This window comes from Acartia tonsa, chromosome 10 (genome assembly GCF_053477335.1).
Source record: "Acartia tonsa isolate MP-2025a chromosome 10, ASM5347733v1, whole genome shotgun sequence".
Taxonomy (NCBI): Eukaryota; Metazoa; Arthropoda; class Copepoda; order Calanoida; family Acartiidae; genus Acartia; species Acartia tonsa.
In genome coordinates this window covers 13,549,018-13,565,937 of record NC_137269.1, presented here as the reverse complement: position 1 = coordinate 13,565,937, position 16,920 = coordinate 13,549,018, and the positions used below count along the sequence as shown (strand labels likewise).

General features: G+C 31.4%; 1 protein-coding gene across 1 annotated transcript in view; it reads left to right on the top strand.

Annotated features, from left to right (window-relative positions):
- The first annotated feature begins 6,833 nt into the window (after nucleotides 1–6,833).
- LOC145329451 (alanine--glyoxylate aminotransferase-like) overlaps nucleotides 6,834–16,920 on the top strand; it is a 557,715-nt gene continuing 547,628 nt past the window's right edge. The window contains exon 1 of the mRNA XM_080173606.1: nucleotides 6,834–6,875. The gene's annotated coding sequence lies outside the window, so the exon portion shown is untranslated. The remainder of the gene's footprint in view (nucleotides 6,876–16,920) is intronic.

The window sequence follows — 16,920 nt, the reverse complement described above, 5'->3', positions numbered from 1 at the left end:
CCAGTCTTGCAACAAATATAGAGGAAATTCAGGGGGAGGGGGGAGGAATTTAGGTAACAAGATGAAATATTTCCGTAATGAGCTGGTTTTCCGGTCATGTGGTATTAAATCTTAACAATAGATTACAACAAAACGTTTGATTTATAATGTGATAATTTAATTTAAATAAATTGTATTTTTAAGATGTTAAATATTGTCAATTTGTTGAATAAAAATTTTAATAATCAAAAAATATGCTTGTGTATCTTTTTAGAATGGTAGAAATTTTTTATTATAAATAAATCTACCTAAAAAGTACAAAATAATGGCCGAAAAAGTCATCACAAACACTTTTAGAAATCTTTATGCTCTAAAAAGCGCCGTTGTTTTCAGAGATATTCAAAAACACCTTTTCTAAGTTTAATGTATATTTTTATAGAGAACAAGAACCTATAATTGTTTTTTTTCATATTCCTACTGGTTGTATCAGAAAATCGGAAAACTAAGTTTTTTTCTGACTCACCCTGTAGTTGTACACCGCATCGTATTATAGACAACTTTTCGCGGAAAATAAAAAAATCATTACAAAAATTCTAGTTTTGTTGGCCCTAAAAGGCCTAAGACCAAGGTCAACAAAACTAATATTAATCTTATGATTTCTATTTCATTTTTGCAGAAAATTGTCTATAAAAATACAATACATGATTGTGCAGTATGGATAAGAACCGTTCCTAATCCAGGGGATATTAATTGTTTTCAAAGCCCTAGAGGAAAGACGTTTATAGACATTTTCCATTCAGTTAATCCGAACAAATTCTTTTAGCATGGATGAAACGATTGTTAATATCCTAATATAAGTGGTTGGATGGAAAAATGTTTGTTTGTCTCTTGCTGTTGGAGGTTTGAAAACAATAAAAAAAAATAATAGTTCTTTTGGTTTTCAAGGCCCTAGTTATTTTTCTCCGGGTCCTTAACCCATATAAGTTGGGGGTACCTCTTGAAATAGCCTAAAACCTGCTGTTGTCAATATACATACTTATACTATATAAACATACTTATCAAAAATTAAATTACAAAGAATATTTATTAAATTAATTTTCTATTTACCTATCCCTGTATTTAAGGCTTTCAGACAGATTAGGGTGGCAAAAACACATGAATTTTTATTTTTTTGCTTTTGAAATTATCCAGTCTGGAATTTGAAGACCTGCAAAAAATTTACCTGGCCCGAATTTTTATAAGCTTTGTGATTGTATGTGTAAAAACAATAGTCATTAAAATATCTTTTCTGTCTTTAAAGCCTTTGTGAGAAGGTGTATTGATTTAACATTTTCAGTCAATTTGAATAGTTTTATAGTCTTAGCTCGGACTTTAGTCAGTAGTCAAATGTCCTGTAAGAACCGTAGTAATTTGGAAAAACCTAAAAATAAAGAAATGTTTTTAACTAGTGACGTGCGTTATGGGGGTGAGTAGAGGTATTCACCGCCTCATGGTTTTACACCCCCTTAGTGAATCGCTGAATGTAACGTTGTTTCTCTAAAAAAAATTAAGCTTAGCTACAATTGCATTAAATATAGGTCTCGCCAGCCGCGCGTCAGCCGCGACAAAAGGTTGTTGTTCCTGACAGGCGGTTGACTCGCGGCTGTTGAGTCTTGATATAATTGCGTTGTTGTTTTATGTTCATAGATTTACCATACTAAGAAGATTAATTATAATAAAACAATTATATATTGTGAAAAAATAAAAATAAAAGAAAAGTAATTAAGAAAAACCGAGTCTATAATTAGACTCTTAATTCGATAACCACTTAACCCAATTTTTAATTATTTCTTTTTTTGTTCAGTAAAGATACTCTACACCTTGGTCGTCTATCTGTATAACAGCAGCTACGCCTCTAGAGGCCTCTAGGGGCATTTTATGAAAGAGTGAATGGGGTAGACGACCCTCCACTTTAAATTTTAGTTTTAGAAATATAAGGTTATAAAAGGAGGGATTGCTTCTGGTTTAAAAATGGTTTAAAACAAACATCTTAGGACCTATAAAAAGCTTTACTCTGTTCAGTAGTTGGCAAGATTCTACGCTACAGACAGAAGCAAAGAAATATAGATATCCTGTACTTAAGTATTTTATGTTTTTTTTGCTCTTCGCTATGTACAACCATTATTGTTCTTAAGTTTCAGGTAATGTAATGGACTTGGTATGTTGATTATTTAACAAAAACAAGTATGTCCAAAACTAGCGCAAAATTAGAAATTAGGAATTCGATAAATAAAGGATGATGAAATTGTATACAACCAAATGATGATAAACGAAATTGCCCTTTCGTTTGATAGATTAAAATTTTGGTTATCATGTTGGACACAACAATTTTTGGAACCTGATAATCAAGGTTTGATATTGTACCCAAAGTATTTTAGCAAACGAATAAGACACACCGTTGTAATAGCAGTCAAATGTCCCTTGTTAAAATATCAGTTAGACGTTCACTCTGGATGAAGAATAGCTACACTACTGAAAGGCATGCTTGTTAAGGAATGTTGAAAAATAAAGAAATCCTAAAATAAACACTTGTACACTGTAAAATGTCTGGAGAAAATAATGGACGATTCCTTGTTTTGCTAGTTGACCGCAAGATATCCCCTTCTTCCAAACATTTAGAGTATTCTTAAAAGTTGTTAGTGTAGAAATCTCAAAATATTAGTATAAATTTAATGATTTTTGAAAACTGAGGACTTTGAGCCATAACTTTAGTAGTTTTTTAGGTGGGAGGGATGGTTAATAAAAATACAGTGATAGTACTGTCATAAACACAGTGATTTGCTTTCATAAACACAGTTTTACTGTCAAATTCACACCTGCACTTTTATGGGGTATGACAAAAATACAGTTATTGCACTGGCATATTCACAATTTTGCTGTCAATTTTACACCTACATATTGACAAAAATACATCTATTGAATTAATAATTTGTCAATTATACACCTATATATGGACAAAAATAATCTTTTAAGTTTATACTTATTTATCAAGTTTATTTATTACAGAGGTAAAAATATGTTTAAATCAATGTTGTAGCATTATGGTAGTGCGAATGGGGCGCTTGTCCAATATTATGGCATGGAGATCGTTCTTCTATGAGTACTACTTAAATCCTACTTTTACTGCAATACACATAGACATTCTCAGCGTCGGCTCCACAGTGAAGAATGCTTTTCCTTTTATTCCCACAAGTATAATACGAATATGACTGAACCCGTGGCAGTTCAACAAATACCCACGCGCGGTATTATATTGCTTTAAGATAAGAATAAATGGCTGGTTAGGATGTTCGATCTATATTATATAAGTATATTAAGCACATAAGAAGGAAGAGTGTTTTATAAAGTGTATTTACATTACAAGTGAATCAGTTAAGTATGAAATATTTACAGGATAGGAGATAATAAACATAAGTAGTGTAGGACAGAAAAGTGCCCTAAGTCCAAAGCATCTAATTGTGCATAGTGTTAGATCTCTAACATAAGATCTAGGCACAATTCATGCTAAGTACTAAGGGACCTAAATTTAAACTACAATGCATGCTAAATTAACTAAGATCATTACCTTTAAGCCAGGAGAAGAACTTAATAGTTCGAGAGTCAATGAATAACTGAGATATTTTAAGAGGTGCAAGTTATAACAACAACTATTTACCAGGATCTAAGTCCTTGTCTGTTTGATAAGGTGTTTGTATGTTAAACTTGTGACGTAAATGAAGCTATGGCTATAGGTATACTTAGTTTTACATAATGGTTACATGATTACTTTAACAATAGATATAATGTTTTATATAAGCATATAACAATATTCAATCACATACAGATTACCATGATTAGGCTAGTATTACCCATATATGGTATTATATTGGTAATATTAGACTTGTAAATGCATAAAAATACATAAAAAGTGCCTAAGGGCTGACCAGAGTAATTGTGTCTTGTGCCTGAAGTGCGCGCGATGAACACAGTAATAGTGTCTGACTGATTATGACGTAACAAAAAAAGAATAAGAATCTTGTTTGTACGTTCAAAGAATTTTGAAATTTGGATGTCGCATCTCCAATTATACCCATATTTTACAATGTACATACTTAAATACATTTTATCTAATTTATTAATTTAATTGAAAATCGTAGCAACTCTCAAATCTCTAATTTAACTACAGGGTGTCCCACGTAAACTGTTTTTTTTTTAAACGCTTATTAATCCACAGGAAAAAATCTACAAGGTATTACATAAGAGGTTCATTTGAATTTAGACTAACCCACAAGAAAATATTTGCTTTGTGAACTTTAAGATTAGTTTGGGTCCAAACTGCTGGTCGCTCAGACTTTCTAAGCACAAAAATAGAACAATCTCGACATGGCATACTAGAAATTCTCAATATTCAAGAATCTAAAGTGTAATATAAGTGATCAAAGATAGCTCAAATATTAAGGGAGTAATAAGCGTTTTTAAAAAAACCAGTTTACGTGGGTCACCCTGTATAAACATTAATATTTATAAGTTTTAACAACTTGGTTAAATACTTAATAGTAATATAAAAATAGGTGTATTTTTGTCATCAAAACTGTGAATTTGACAGCCTCATGTTTTTCATGGGTGTGAAAATGTCAGTAAAACTGTGTTTATGACAGCAGTGAAGGTGTAATTTTGACAGTGGATAAAAAAATATTGCCAAAAACACAGCTATAATCGAAATTGACAAAAACACACCAACTTTTTGTCAAAAACACAGTGGTTGTATTTTTGCTAGTGGTAAAAGTGGCAGCACCCCGTTAATACCGTTGTACACCCTTTACTATAATTATTCTATAGATATTATTTACTGCATATATTCATTATTTTCTACACTATATCTGTTTTACTTTAGTCTCTTTTTATTTTATTTTAAAACTTGTTTAAAAAAACATTTTTACTTGATGTTGCTTCTTATGCACAAAATAATTAAAAAAGGGGGGTGGGAGATCTGAAGTCCCCTTTTAAAATAATGGATTGTTCTAAAATAATCTTGTGTGTTACGCTGCAACAAATTTTTAGCCATTGCTTGAGGCGGGAGGTAACCAGGGAGCAATGGATTAAACTTGTAAAACAGGGAAAGGGATAATTAATATTTAGAAACTTTGATAGAATTTAATTGTATCATCCAAAATTATTGCCAATGTGCTTTTGTTTGTAACCCACCTTTCATGTTTTTAAGACATTAGAGCATAACAAAATTTTAATTTAACATTGAATTATCAAATCCAAGCAAACAAATTGTTGACAATTGTTTAGTATTTAAATAAGTTATTTGTGATTGAATAATTTTCTCTCGTTAGTGGTACTTTATAATGTTTAGCAACTACTTATCCTTTTGTTACTAGAGGCAAGTGATTTATATACGCTCTTTCGTCATTTTAGTATTTAAATAGGGTTGGACAAAAACAAACAAAAATAGGCTTGAAACTAATGTTTTAGTGTTTTAAAGGTTTTTGGTTGTTTGTTAATCTAATTAAGAAAGGTAAGGTTAATTTTGGTATTGGGTAGCCTCACAAAGGTACTGCAGGTATATCCCCCGTATGGTTAGCGACCCTCTGCAAGGATTAAACAAACCACACCCCCCCCCCCCTAATTTTTAATTTATTTGAATTAAGGGGGGCTGGTGTTAAACAGATACTTTGTGTGAAAGCAACGAATTTTTTTCACAATTATTTATGTCTTTCTAATATATATTTAGAAATTCTCATTGTTATTTGATGAGAAGCTTTGCATATATCCAACTTGGTTTTGATATATTTCATTTCACAAGAAGAAGGGGCAATTTGCTCCCCTCCAACCAACACCTAGAAAATGCTTTGCACGCTCAGGTTCCAACCATTGCAAACATAAAATCAAGAGCAAAAAACAGGGATCTAAAGGAAAATGGCATTGGCCGATAAATTGATGTACATCCCCAATGATGATTTACAAGAATACTCCTTTTGTAGATTACAATTAGTGGTTGAAATGTTTGGACACTCAACCTCTCAGCGTTTGAACCAACCAATCAAATTCCAATAAAAGTCCCCAAAGTTGATAAGCCAAACAATAAGTAAACATTATCATAAAACTTTGGGCACTAGTGTAATAAACAGCCAAATGTCCCCTTCCTCCGTGTTAATAAGAACACAATCCAACCAAAAAATATTGTATTGAGTCTGAGAAACGTAACTGAATATAAATGATTAAATTCAATATTGCAAATATAAAAAGAGATTTTATTAACTAAATAATCACTGCAAATAATATCATATTTGTGTAAATGTTCAATATCAAATATTCATAAAAAGCAAATATAGAATTTCAGAATTTATTATTTTAAATATTTATTTTATTTAATATTTGATAATAAATTTTTCATTTAAAAAGTTTGTTTATGGACTGTAATGTGCTGTTTATTTGGTCCATTTTTTGTAATGTAGTACAATGTGCAATTATGAAGTCATTTCTTTATTAAAACCGTCTCAAAATGTCTCCTGTGTATTTTCATAAGCAAAGATATTATAAAAATAAGCTGGTCTGCAAGTCTGCATGAGTTTACAGTATGTGCCAATCTTTACAAGAATGAGTATAGAATATGCGTTACTATTATATTGTTGTCAATTTAGGTTGTCAGTATGTTAATCCGATGACAGGTAAGAAAATTCCGAAAATAGAAATGACGCAAAAGTTACGCAAATTCTGATCTCAACTTTAACGTTTTTTTAAAAATGCAATATATAATAATAGCTATCAAAACAATTTTCAAGCATAACTTTTATCTTATAAGGATATTAATTAAATTAGAAAAATTAAAAACGACCAAGCTAATATTGCTTGATTCACTTCTACAAGAGACAAAATGAATTGAAAATGATTGCTAAAATCGAAATATATCTTCATGTCTTAGAATAGTGTAATTTTTTTAAAATAGGTTGAAAAACATACTAACTTTAAAATATAAAAATATTTTTGTCATGTGCAGCAATTCGTGAACAAACACCTAATTGAAAAAAAATGCAAGACATAGCTTTTATTATAAGAAATACTAGGGGCAACGCCCACTAGAAGCCTCTAGTTGTTCTTAAGATGGGAGGGGGATAAGTTAACCGGCCTTTTACTTTTTTATTTAAGTTTTAATAAGGAATATTAAAAAAAAAATTGGGGCGGGGGATTTTAAATTGGCAGGGTGGAGATACGCTTTCCCAAAATAGTTAAAAACCTTCCCTGTACCTAATAAAAGCTTAATTGCACTGGAAAACCAAACAGATGTCATTTTTTATAAAAAAAAATTATTTTAAAAAATTGGCGCATTTGTATAAACATCAAGAATGACGTTAAAAAAGGGGGAACGAAAAAGAGATGGGGAGAACGGGTTTTAAGAATTTCAAGATATATAATAACCCAATTTCCAGTCATCGTTAATCCAGTAGGAGGGTAAGGAGATGTGGTTATGGGGGTGGATTGTCGTATTAGCCAAATACAATTTTCACTTTATTGGATTGCATGATAATGAGATTAGAACCCTTCACCTCCCCCAACAACTAGCGGATGTACTTCATGCTGTGCTGCAGACGCGGGTATTTTTTTTGCTTACCATAAATATTGTCATCCTTGTTTTGAAATGAATGTTGTTGTATTTATTTGAATTGAATGAAGTGAGTTGTTGCTAGCCAGTTCATTTTACCCAGTAATCCAGGGATAAATTGATTCACAATAATGATTAGCTAAATTAGCACTATTGTAAACTACAATTATTGGTTGAAAATTCAATACAAAATACCCAAATTCTTTAATCCGACGAAAATGATATCATGGTTATAAATCTTTTGGAACTTGTGTAATTTACAATCTCATGTCCCCTCCTTCTTGTGATATTGGCTATATCATTGCTTATATCTGGAATTACACAAAAATAAAGTATAATTATAGTTATTTCTTTCATCGTAATATTATAAACAGCTTTCCGCGGATATAGAATGTACAATCATAAGATTAAAACTAGTTTTAATCTTATGATTGTACATTTTTATATTCGTAGAAAGCTGGATATAATACGATGCTAGACATGGTTTTTTCGTATGTATGAGAACCGGTTCCTATCCACTGGATTCGAATGAATACTAGAAAAATCTTTTAAAATCGCAGACTCTCTATCCCTAGTTGTTATCCTTTTAATTTTCACATTCTTTTAGAAATATAAATATTTAGATATGACTCACCATTTACATTTGAGGATAGCATTGCTTTTACAGTTAGGGAGTTGAATCCATTTTTATAGAAGCAGAAATATAATCTATGATTATGGTTTGGACCCTCTAAAACTGTAATCTACCTTTCCACTTTTCCCTCTCTTGGTGAAGATATCTTCAACGCCGATACGATTTTTAAAATGTAAGATTCTACTTTCCCCTCTCTTGGTGAAGATATCTTCAACGCCGATACGATTTTTGAAATGTAAGATTCCACTTTCCCCTCTCTTGGTGAAGATATCTTCAACGCCGATATGATTTTTGAAATTTAAGATTCCACTTTTGCCTCTCTTGGTGAAGATATCTTTAACAAGAGAGACAAAAGTCGAATCTTATATTTCAAAAATCGTATCGGCGTTGAAGATATCTTCACCAAGAGAGGGGAAAGTGGAAGGGTAGATTACAGTTTTAGAGGGTCCAAACCATAATCATAGATTATATTTCTGCTTCTATAAAAATGGATTCAACTCCCTAACTGTTTTAGAATCACGATGGAAGGATTTTGACTGAAAATTAAATGCGATAATTCTTTTTATAAGAATATACATAAATAAAATCTCCTTGCTTTACAATATAAATGTTTAGGTACATATCTGATATTTTAAAGGTTTAACAAAAATGTGTGATTTAACAAATATTGCTTATATTCCATCAAATAAAAATGCCATTAGTTAGCTGTGAGGATAATAATATTTCTAATTTTGGCTTCAAATCATGTATAGCATAGTATTACAGACAATTTTCCATGAATATTAAAATAATAATAATATAAATTCCTGATTTTAATTGGAAATATTGTCATTTTGCGAGAATCGACGGTTAGGTTAGGTTACATTGATTACTTATTAGCACTATATGATAAGGTCCCGAATAAACTCATTGGCCCAACTGTTAAAAAGAATTAAGACACTCATTCATGAAGTATATCCCCCCTATATAAACAAATATTCTGACAATCCAAACAGTTATTTCGTAAACAACGCAAAAAAGGCCCCTCGGGTTATGCAATGTTTTTTTAGAGCTTAGCTTCTCTAGAGATAATTATTGTTATCCCTATAAAAAAATAATAGGATGATTGTCTGTCTGTGTGTACTGAAGGATCTCGCTAACTGCAGAACCAATATGTTTCTCGTTTACATCATATCTTCTCATATGTTCTTGGAAGGTTCAGAACCATTCTGGGGGAGGGTTTCACCACTTATCGGCCTAAAAATAATCCCACCCCAAAAATAAAATTGCTAATTGTCTCTTAAAATGGTTTTAAACAACGAGATGTTTTATGTCCTATAAAAATCACTCTTATATTTTTTATGGTCATATTCTTTTTTTAGGGGCACAGCTCCAGACGATAGGGACAAAGCCGCTTATTCTATAATAAAAACTAAGGTTTAAATAAATTCTTTCTGTCACTCGATCACGAGAGATAAGTATGATGTAAATATTAAAAATAGAATAATGATTTGTAAATTTAAAATATTTTCGACCAAGACGCAAAAAATTGACGTTGCAAAATGATATTTGCAAAGAAAATAAAATGCAAAAAATTGCATAAGCTCTGGCAAATATACTATTATAGTCAGGAATATATAGAATACAGCGATAAGTCAGTTCTAATATAATTTAACCCCCCGCATATTCAAGCTATCAAGCTAGTGGTTGCACCCCTAGTTTTTAGGAATTGAGGACAGTAAAAAGAGTAAAACGAAAGGAAAATTCTAACATGTCCAGCATATAACAACTGTAAGAGCAACCCAATACGGACTTCCGACTTACGGATTAAACCTAATTAAAGAAAAGCCTAGCTTTAAAACTTTGTTCACTTGTTTATTTTATTCATTAATTTGCTATTCCTTTTATTTTTGAATACTACTGGGCAAAAGAAAGGAATATTAATATGAAAATATTCCCAGTGCATGCTCATAGTAGCGTAGCTACTTTTTATCTCAAGAATTTGTATGTCCGTCAGTCAAATCGTCTTTTGCCTATCGAGAGAAACACGAACAATGTGTTATGATGCAATTATCATTTTTAAAAAATTATCATTTGGATACATCTAATGCCCTTGAGTTGGGGAAAGTTGGGGGTTAGTAAACTTTTATAGCTTCGCTGTTAGGAAGAACTATAAAGATCCAGTGGTTAACACAGATGGACATCCTGTTACTTTTATATAAGAATATGTATACTTCTTGTTTAGGTGTTTCTTGTGTACAATATTGTTCTTGTTCTATTTCAAATATATATTCTCATGTCAGTTATTTTGACTCAACTATTAATATCATTTTCCATCCTTATATATATGTAATAGGATGTTTGTCTGTCTCACCGCCATCCCAAGAGAAACAGCCTCAAGAAAAAAATGATGCCCCTAATTGTTTTAACTTTTTCTTTTTAAAAATAAAATTGAGAGAGGGTGTACTAAACGACCCCCCGCCCACCTAACATGAAATGCCCTTAAAGGCCACATGAAGCACAGCCGCTAGTCCTTATATAAAAGTAACAATATGATTGTTTGTACCGAAGAGGAAGGTTATATTTAAAGGAAAAACCATATCGGTGCAGTGGTTAGTGATATCCTTCCCTACACACAGACAGACAGGCATCGTTTTACTTCTATATTAGAGTAGGGCTCAGCACCTCTGTTTGTTACATAAGAGGTTTTTGTATGTTAATAAAGTTGATAATAAATTCCCTCCTTGGAAAAACTTTTCTAAGTAAGATTCATGGCAAAACTTAACTCATGGATGATATTACATAGAAAAAATATATTTATTTATCTTAAAAATTATGATAAGCTTGCATGTTAATTAAAGCTTTTGGGGATAAATTAGTATTCCGCTTTTTAAAAGCGAAGCTTTTCTATAAATAGGGTCGGTCAGCCCGTCCGTAACGGATAGGTTGTTTTCGTTAATTTAGGCATGTTAAAATTGTCCTATCGATTTCAAACTTTGCATGATGGTTCCTGTAGTAGTTAGGTACGATCTAGAAAGATTAGCTTATTACAGTATTGCTTTAAAACCGATTAATAGCTGCTGGATTAGAACCGGTTCTGAGGATTACTGAAATTTTCGTTCTTTGTTTTAAGTATGATAGATTTGCGCTGAAACCTACATGGTTTTGATTTATAAGTTGCGTTTGTTTACGAGCTAGGGCATTACCCATATCATTGCTATGAATGTTAAAAAAAAAATCTAGACTTAGTTACGATTAATACTTCAAATGTTTTTCATGTTTTCCCCACCCTGACCTATATGTACAATATGAATAGAACAGCCATTTTTTGGTTATGTAAGTAACCTATTTCCAGAAAAAGTGACCAGGGCCGAAGATGTGTATTTTCTTCTACTTAGTGAAGCTTTTACAGTATTTTTTGATAAGTTTTAATAAGATGATTTCTGAACAAAAAAGGTTTTTTTGTCAAGTTATTTTGAGTTTAGAGTTTTCTGTATTTATATGAAACAAAAAAGTTAAAATACACTATGTTTTAAATTGTCGTAAAATTTTTAATTTCTTACACTTTTTAAATTACAGGAACCATCATGCAAAGTTTGAAATCAATATGACAATTCTAACATGCCTAAATTACTTTTCTTCTTTTTGCATTTAAGAGCTTCGCTAATAATTGATGCTTATTATCTTGTTTATACTCTTATCATAAGACTTTGAAATTAAAACTTATAAATTGCTTAAAAAGATATGAGTATCTTAAATTTTGTTACCTTTTTATCGCTGCGTGGTACATATGATTATGTATATTAGGGTGGGTCGATTTTGGACATTTTTTTTCTGAGGCCAAAGCGGGGATCTGCACTCAATTTATATAGATATAATACACTTCTGGATGATTTAAAATTTATCCTAAGTCTTAAAACCGCTGACGACCAGACATTCAATTGTATAGCTATTTGTAAATGGGAGTCAAAAATTTATTGAATCAGAACTATGGCTTCATGGTGCTCCCTGGAAATGCCTTGAGGAGCTGAGTCAGGAACTTTTGTCCGTTTCAAAAAATCTCGTTCCTAGCCTGAGAAAATCTAAAAAACTTCTACAAATTGGACAATTCTCAATAAACCTTAAAAATTTTTGGTTTTTTAGTGATTTCTAAGGCTATGAACGAGATATTTTGAAACGGACAAAAGTTCCTGATTCAGCTCCTTAAGGCCTTTCCAGGGAGCACCATGAAGCTATAGTTATGATTCAAAAAAAATTTTGAATGTCGTCTTTGCATACTAATAAGTAATGAATTATATTTTTAAGTGGTCGTGTTCTAAAACTCAATTTTTTAAAATTCTTTTTTGGTAAGAAATGTTTTTAAGGTTAATTTTATCTGTTGCATATCCCCGCTTTTTCTAATTCTGATATGAACCCACCCTAATGTATATAGGCGTCCTTGTTATTCCTTAAATTCTTTTAATGAATGCAATAAAAAAGAAATGAATTGTTTATCCTTGAATAAAACAAAAAAGCTTTTAATTTTATAATAAAATAAAACCTAACAAGAATGATCAATTTTAAAAGTTAGGTAATACAGATTCTTAAAATCGAAGCTTTAGATAACTTTAGACGGCTGTCCGTCCGAAACGATTTAGAGAGTGTAGCAACTCTATATTCTTTACCAGAAAGTCCTAATGTCCATTTAAAACATGATGTTTTTCTTTCATCATTTTCAGAAATTCAGTTTTTTCAGACTTGTAAATTAATATTCTGCCTATTAAGTTCTGACACTGTATAAATGTTATTGTTCGTTTGTCCTAAAATTTGATTTTAGAGCATCTCATTTATGGATGTTTTCATTCTTGTTTCAATAGAAATTAAAAGGTTCGGCTTCGGATTGTGGCTGCAGCTGGTTACAAATTCTAAGTTGCCATTTTTTGATGGACCAACCAATTGTAGAGTAACTTTGCTACTAAATAAAACACTTTTATGCTTAGAACCTTTAAATTTTTAGATTAAGAAGGCTAGAGAACTGATTTATTGTTTAATCCTATGTGACAATTTAATGCACATTGCAAAGTATATACAGGGATGGGTTAAAGTAGGAAATATTGTATTTCTGTTTTTATGAAAGGCGTTGTATGAATTCATACATGCATGCTTTCCCTCAAAGTGCCCGTCGATCATTGAACTCCTTCTTATTTTAAAATAAATTCAAAATCAAACAAGGGGGTAGTTGGGGAATTTCCATGCCTAACCCCTGCAGGGGGGATCTATTCTAACTGGGCTTATAATTGCGGTACTTTAACCTTGTGTGACTACCCAGTACCAAATATAACCTTAATCAGCCAGTCCTTAGTAAAAAAAATGAAAAAAACTATCTCACTTATTTGTAATTTATTCTTAAAATAATGTGGAAGGGGTCTGTGCTCAAAAAGGCTCTTTGAATAAAATTGCCCATATATGTCAACTACCTTAATTTTTGACGATCTATAAATCTTTATAGAAATAACCTTGTTTTCTTTCAAATACCTACGAACACTGAATACCACTTATTTTTAAAATGAATTGAAGATCAGTAAGGAAGGGTACAACCTAACACAACCTAACCTTAAGTAATAAACCCACTAATTAAACTACCCCTCTTATTTACAACTTATTTTAAAACTAAGTAGTGAGGGGTATTACTTTGAATCATCCCTATAACCCTTGAATTGTCCAATTCAAAGTTTACACTTTAGAGGTTGAATTAAATTACAGAATTCACGTGGAGCCTGCATGCATTTACTTTTGGTAGCGCATATACTCTACACTCTACGTTGATACAGCTGTATCGTGACAGGGATGTCCAAGCTTTTAATTTTGAGGGGTAAATGGGGGTTTTAAAGTTTTAAGGAAGGTAATTTTAATGAATTTTTAAAGATTTTGATGGAGAAAAAAAGTTGAGGATTCAAAGTTTTGGGGAGGGGGGTATCCAACCCTTTACTTTCACCCTCAAATATCTATGATCTATGCTCGAAATTACCGGACTACATAAAAAAGCAGGCTACTAAATTTTTGAGTGACCACCAACCTCAGAATTCCTTCCTCTTGTTTTAGTAATAAATTGAAATATGATTCTCCATTAAAATGTATACTTCTCATAGGTTCTCGGAAGGTCCATAGCTAATTTGGGGGATAGTATCGCTCCCCTCCTTCAGAGATTGCCCCTAAAATTTTTTCTTTTTTAGAAAACTAACTCCCACCACCTCAAGTGCCCCTAGAGGCCTATATGGGCGAAGCCGCTGGTAATATATAAAGTGTACTATCTAATGTTACAAAACTGTTGAACTATTATATTATATTTTAAATCTATTCTATTTTTATCAAATATTTTACTGAAACAAGTACGATAATGTGAAAGATTTTTAGTATAAAAACATTTAACGCAATCTAGAATTAATAGTGGTGTGGGGGGGGGGGGAGATATGGGTACAAAATGTCATAGGGGTGGGAGGTAAAATTAACAGATATAGCGCCAATATTTTTTTTACCTTCCCAAATGATTTACACAGGGGGTATAATTGTTAATTATCCCCAGTGGAGTGCAATTTTTTTATGTGGGGAGTTCTTTTTTTTTAGGGGGGGGGGATTTATAACCGTCATCTTAAATACTTTTTTATTTTCCCTCTGGAATTATTAATGAATGGGAAAGCACCGATACTTACAATTATTCACAGACCGACACATGCTTGACATGTAGAGTAGTTACGCTGAAACTACAAAGAACTAAGGCAATAATTCAAAGAAATTGTGAATACCTGTACATTGTAAACTTTTAGGGATAGGAAAATGGCAATTAAATTAATCTCCCCCCCCCAAAAAAAAAAAAAATAATGTCATGATTCTAAAAGTTGATGGCTATTACAAAAACAAGAAAAACCCTCTTGCATTTTGTTACATCCCCTTTTGCTACTAGAGAGTGTTCAAGTCATTCTTGTCTGATTCCCTAATGACGATACTTATAATCTTTCCCCTGAAATTTTGGCAGGAAAAAAAACATGATAAGCTTAAGAAAGAAAAATATTATGTTCGATCATATTCTCCTTAAACCTGTTTGAAGGGGGAATAATGGTGGTGAGTTAACAGCTTTGCTTTTGATAGTGTCTTGATATCTCTTTTAGTTTCCGAGTTATTATGGTAGTAATTCTTTGACACTCCCCCCCCCCCCCCACTTCCGAATAAGATTAATCGCAAAGTTTAAATTTTAAATCTGTTAAGAAGTGTTAAGGTCAAATCAATCAATTTAAGTAGAAAAGATGTTTTACTGCCAAACATACTCAAATAAGAATGCAAAGGATGCTCTATTAAAAATGTAAAGATACTTTACCACTAAAACTTTTCTAGACCATTTGAATCAGTTGTATAAAATCTTTTAACCAAATCATCGTACATTTTTGTTCATTAGCTCAAAACGCCTTAATTTGTTATTAAAAGAAATATTTGTTAAGATTTCTCTCACCAGTAAAAATATACCCAAAAATTAACTTTGTCTGTCCATATAAGAAAAGTTTGACTGTTCCTGTTTTTAATTTTTTTGCAGTGCTTGTTGTTTAGAGCTTAATTAAAAATTAACTAAAATTGACAGCATACTACATATTTGTAATGTATTTTCAAATGAAAGACAAGAATAGATATTTAACTTATCGTATTATAGAAAGCTTTTTTATTCAAGTTAGATGTTGGCTGTTCTGTTCATACTGAAGGCATGGAGCGGAGCCACAAGTTTTAGGACAAGGAGGAAGGGTAAAAATACACATAGGAGAGGGGAAAGGTTTTGATTTTTGGGGGGGCGTGGTGGGGTATCTACAAAGTAACCTTTTTGGGTGCCTACAGCATTTGAATCCCAGATAAATACTTCATTGATTTTTATTACAATGTCTTAAACTAAAGTAAAATATACGCAATTAAATAAAATTACGCAATGAAACAAAATTTAAAAGGAAGTTTAAAGTTTAACAAAAAAAAACTATGAAAATAAACATTAACAAAATAACATTAGACCTTTAAACTTATATAAAGGCAAATGCTTTTACGCATATTTGTGTTGTTATCTTAAAAGATATGTAATGATATCTAGTCTATAATTAAAATTTTTGTAAAGAACTATATGTCTGGTTTTTTCGTGAAGATTCCCACACATTTAATTGATTTAAGGTTCTAGTAATGTACTTAGCTTTGAATATTTTTGTGTAACTCTAGACCAAATATTGCTTAATGATGTGTATGATTATATTGACAAACGAACTTCAGACAACCAACCTTTTGCTTGCATGGTAATAAGTTGTACCTGTTATGGGCTAAACCATCTTCCCTTCTCTAAATATTCTTAAAGCGCACCTGAGAGTTAGGAACTATTTTAAACGTCTTTAGTTGTAACGCGGTGTTTGGCCAAGATTGGAACCTGTTAACTAATATACCATTAAAATCAATCAAAAAAATAATATGTTAATTAAAAATATATTTCTTACTGCTCCTTAGGATATTCTTTTCTTTACACTTGATTAAAAAATTTAAAGTTGAAATTTAATTTCAATACTTTGTTCATTTACAATCTATAATTATTCTATGGTTGAGGCCTACTCATTCATACGAAACACACACACACACACACACACACACACAACTACTAACAGTCAATCACAAACATCTATTCACACGAGAGAATGAAGTTATCAAT